Genomic DNA, 5,562 nt, shown 5'->3' on the forward strand with positions numbered 1-5,562 from the left:
GTCGATCAACCTTAAATTAAATGATGACGATGAAGTGATTCGAAAAAGTAGCTGTCGGAAGATGTATCAACGTTAAAATTTCCCGCAAAACCAAAAAGTAGTACATTAGTAACGAGGTAATAAAATTAGGTTCGTTATTTACCTCAAAAAAAAAAAATCGACAGTGGGCATCAACTGTAACGAAGTGAAAGCCTTGATTTGGAAACGACGGTCACATCGTGATAAGAGATTAGTGGACAAATCGTCGATCAGTTCAGGAGTTTCACACGGACCATGGTGGCTAGGTAAAAGTTACGGGAAAGCAATGTGAACATTGTCAAAGTCGTGATGGCAGTGTTGGATGGGGAGGCCGTCTGGGATTATGCAAACAAATAATTAAGGTTTTGTGTGGTAACAGGAAATGATAGGTTTTAGGTGAAACAAAACACTTGGATTTGTGAAAACACGTGGGGTTAGTGTTTAATGAAGCAGGAAAAAGATTTCAAAATAATTATTTTAAAGATTAAACTGTGCACAAGTGTTTTGGTCAAGAGGGAAATGCTATCGTATGTATGGTGAGGGATTGTATATATAGATATATATATTTTGATAGCTTCAGCATAGGGTGTGGGTTTAAGGAAACGGTACGTTTGATGATGAGGAGGGTGATTTGCTTCATCTTGCACGATGAGGGCTTTTCCTAAGCATCAAATTGACTTTCCTGTTCACGATAAAAATCCCAGACAACGCCATGGTGTTCATTCGAATCCAAATAAATACCGAGTACCTAAAAATTCAAAGAAAAATAATAAATAAATAAATTCCCGATAAAAATAAATAAATAAAAATAAAAAGAAAGCAAAGAAACAAAAACAAAAACAAAAATGAGTTGCCTCCCATTAAAGCGCTTTGTTTAACGTCGTTTAGCTCGACGACCTAGTCCAGACTATAGATTCGCGGCAGACACTTCCACTTCATTCGCTTCTTCCAACTAAGGAATTCCTTATTCTCATAAAGATTTCTTTGGAACTTTCCCAATTTTAAAATATTGTCGGAAATAATGGCCATCAATACATCTTTTTCTACCAAAAATTGAGTTCTTCAAACGTTTCCACGAAGTTTTCGACTTTATTTTTTGTGTTTGCAAAAGGAAAGGTAACAACTTATTGTTTAAAAGAGTTAAGCGCAAATTTGAATCAACAATTGAAATATTTTTCAACTCCCTCATATTGTTTTTTTTTCACCATTCAAATCCCTGTACAAATCATCAGAAAAATTAGATTCCATAAATTCATCAACTATAGGCTCAATAATATCAACAAAATTTAAACTACCAACTTTATCAGGATGTCGTATCACTTTGTACGTCGAATTTCATCGTAAGAATTCTGCTTCTTACATCGATCTTTGTATTGGCAGTACTAAGGAAAGGTCGCCCAAGGAGAATCTCAGATGAAGTATTGGATCAGTTGTTTTCCATGTCAATAACATACAAATCGGTCGGAAAGTTTAATTCATTTACCTTTACCGAGACGTTCTCCAAGAGTCCTTCTAAGTAAATAACCAAGCGATCCACCAATTGAATTATAACTCTCGTGTCCTTCAAGGGGTCGACTGAAAGTGAATTATAAATGGATAAGGGCATAACGTTTATTGAGGCTCCCAAATCGCACATTGCACGTTTTATGCACACTTTGCCGATTTTGCAAGGTATGTCAAACATGCCTTGGTCCTTTAACTTCGGTGAAGTTGTCATTGGAAAATGATGGAAACGTGCTTTCCCAAATTTACTTTCTCATGCCCAATAAGTTTTCGTTTAGTAGTACAAAGTTCTTTAAGGAAACAAGTAAACCTGGGAACCTTTTTACTTCAAGGAGTGGAATGTTGTTTTGCACTTTCTAGAATACGTCTAATATTTCTTTCTCCTCGGATTATTTGTCTCTTTTGATAAATCTTTAGAGGAAAGGAGGTGGCACTCGTATGTAGATGGCGTCGGTTCGGATGTTAAATTCTTTTTTTGGGTCCTTGTGTCATTTTTCCTTCTTCCCTGGGAGTTTGTGTCAAATGCTTCCTTATATTTATGGGATTTTGACTCAACTTTTTTTTTAAGATCTTACGTCAATCTTTCCTTGGGTTGGTTGTTTGAAAATTGTTCCGCTTCTGAGGGTGATGACATTTACATTCTCCCGTGGGCTTGCCTCGGTTTGAGAGGGTAGTTTGCCTTGTGATTCTAAGCGACTCACATCTTGTGCTAGTTGACTCATTTGTTTGTCAAGTTCTTGCAAATGGGCTTCATTGTGATTCTAAACCTTCTGGGATAAACCGAGTCACTAGATGATTAATTTCAATGTTGGCTTATGCGGTTGATACAACTGTGGTGGAGGTTGCATTTATTGTTATGCTTGATTTGGTCTCAGGTTTTATGTGTAACTGAAGTTTAAATGATCTTTCCACCCTGAGTTGTATGTATTTCCGTGAGGGTTGTAAGGCCTCTAGGGAAGTCCCTAAAAATTCCTCAATGCGTTCAGTTGTGTGCCAACTTTTTCCAGTAGCACCAGGAAAAAGTGTGAGATGGTATGGCATCATGCATATTCCACATACTCTTACTTCTTTGATTTTACTTGCAACTAGTGAATTAGGTATATCGGTTAATTTATTGATTTTGCTTTCTAGAGAAATAATACTTATCTCATGAACCCATTGGTTGAGCTCACTTAAAGAGCCAAACTATTTGGCAACATCAACCATTTTCATTTCAAGGGAAGAAGCCCTTCGTAGAAATATTGAAGAATCGTTTGCTCGGTTAATCCATGTTGGGGACAACTTGCGTAAAACTTTTTAAATCGTTCCCAATAATCGTAGAATGATTCCCCATTTTTTAATTCCCAGAATGCTTATCCTCAATTCGCTTGCCTTGGCTACTAGGAAAACCTGAAAATAAAAATTTGATTTAAATCAACCCATATTTATTGAATTTGGATGTAAGTAGAATAACTACGCTTTAGTTAAACCAAATAATGAAAATGGAAAAGTTCTCAATTTAGTTTGGTATCCGAAAACTCCCTGGTTTCATGCTTGAACATAACAAGTGGAATTCTGCGAGATGTTTGTGCGGACTCTCACTAGGAAGCTCATTGAAGGTAGGAAAAAGATGTATGAGTCCCATTTTAAGATGAAATATAGTATCACCTTGAGGGAATGTGATGCAGAGAGGTTGTTGAACCGTGGGGGCTGAGGCTAATTCTCGAATGGTTGGACCGACCATCGGTTCAGGTATTTTGACGTTAGGTGCGGCGGCGTCTTCTGGTGATGAACCAATGGTAAGTGATGCATCGGATGTGGAAGTCGATTTGAAGATTGATGGATCTTGCGTGGAATCCGTTGGCTTTTCGTGCGTTGCATCAATTAATTCTTTGGGATCGTGTTCTTGTCACCTTCTTCTTTTGTCTCGAAGTGTTTGTCCATGAATTCTTCTAGCTCATGCTTTGATTTCCGAGTCAAATTCTTCTAGTTCGCCCGGGTTTCACCTGGTCATAAAACGAAAACAAATTAATCATTAATTTATCATATTCCCAGAAAACATCACCAATTTTGATAACGTCGTTTAATTGTCAATAATAAATTTATCCTTAATCTCAAATAAAAGAAATAAATTAAAGTAGAGTAGTGAGAGTAAGGGTCGATCTGTAAGAAACAAGGAAATTGATGATGAGACTTGTTCTTGATTCTTGATATGGCGTGGATTGTAAAAATAGAGTAAAAGAGGGTGTTTGTTGAGAGAAAAAAGAAAGTAAAAGATTTTAAAGTAAAATGAAGAAAGAAATTAACAGATGAAAAGAATTCAATGTAATTAAATCAATCACAGGCTTAAGCTTTACCTCAATTTCAATTGATCATTGAATAGGATTTTAGCTTGGATTCACGTCGGTTACAATCTACAGGGTCCAACCACTGTAAATTGTTTTTCTCTCAATTGAACCGATCATCCAAAATCAATTTTTAGATCTCAGTCCTTATGTGAACTAAATGCGACAATCACTTGTTAATACAACTCCGTTTTAGTTATGGAAAAACCCGACTCATATTGTACCGTCTCAATGAGAATCTAATCCAATTTCAGTTTCCCTAAGAGGATCAATGCTAAGTGTGTTCACAGGAAGTCAAATGTGTCAGACCGATCCTTCTTCCCAACTATTAACCGAAACCATAATTAATCCAACGAGCTCTTTTTGAAATAAAAGTGTTTTTGATTATAAAGGATGGTCGATTACCAATCCTAATTCTAGAAAAAAAAAATGTAACCCGAAGGGTATGATGTGCTTTTTATTCTCACGTTAGGAATTGAGTCATCACTTTAGCCTTTGGGTATGGAAAACTTAGCTAGTATGATAAAAAATATACTTAGCATTTAAAATAAAAGCTTTAAAGAAATTAAAAGAAAGAAAATAAAAAGCTTTATAAAACAAAAAAAGAAGAAATAAACAAGAGAATTCAAGAGTGAATGATTGAATGATCCCAATGATGGAATGATGGAGTGAGACTTACCCCAATGGGATATTTATAGTACTAAAAAACCTTAAAGGATTACATTTAAAGTAAAAGATAATTATGGAAGATAATTTTAAAATTAAAAATAAATCTTAATTTAAATTTTTAAATTACGACTGAGTCTCATGTTCCCACCAAGCTGTTGATTGAACCTTCTAGAAGCTATTGACTTGACTCCACATCGGATGTGTCATGCCCCAAGTCATGTCCACTAATCCAGTCATGACTCTAGAAAATAAAAAAATTACACAATTTCATCAATTTTAGCACATTTTTGGAATCATCATCCTATATAGAAAATGCATGAAAACAACCAAATTAGAAACTTAGAATAATTAATCAAGGAGTAATTAACCACAAAATAATGCATAATTTAAGCACAAATCATCAGGCCAGCAAGTCGTCATGAAACTCTTGAGTTGGTTGTTTGAGGTTCGGGCAACCTCAAACTGTTCGTCGTCTCCAGAATATACTGAGAGACATCAATTTCACTGTAGTTTTTATGATGGAAACAAAACTACAGGGTTCTAGGATGAAGAGAGTACTAAAAAGCTGGGGATTTAAAGCTGGTATTGAAGTTCACGCGGTTTGTACTAGAGGAAGTTTGAGTATAGCTTGGTGATCTACTTGTAAGGAAATGTTACACTCTTATTTTACGGGACTTATTGATGTTTTTATTGAGAATGATATATATGATCATTGCTGGAGATGTAGGAGTTTTTATTGAGCTTTAGAAGAATCTCTTATGCATGAATCATGGAATTTGCTAAAGTTGTTGAACTCTAAGCCAAATGTGCCTTGGTTAGTTATCAGCAATTTAAACGAAATGCTATTTTTGTTTGAAAGGAGGAAGGCTTGGTTCAGGATGAATATCAAATGAAAAGACTTTTGAAATACAGTGGAAAACTATGGTTGTCTGATATGGGTCACGAAGGTGTTTGGTTTACGTGGGAGACGGGTAAAAAAGTGGAGACAAACATTCGGGAACATGTTGATAGAGGACTGATAAATTCTACATAAGGTTATGTTTTCCAT

The sequence above is a fragment of the Hibiscus syriacus genome, unplaced genomic scaffold (genome assembly GCF_006381635.1).
Source record: "Hibiscus syriacus cultivar Baekdansim isolate YM2019G1 unplaced genomic scaffold, ASM638163v2 tig00110904_pilon, whole genome shotgun sequence".
NCBI classification, from domain to species: domain Eukaryota; kingdom Viridiplantae; phylum Streptophyta; class Magnoliopsida; order Malvales; family Malvaceae; genus Hibiscus; species Hibiscus syriacus.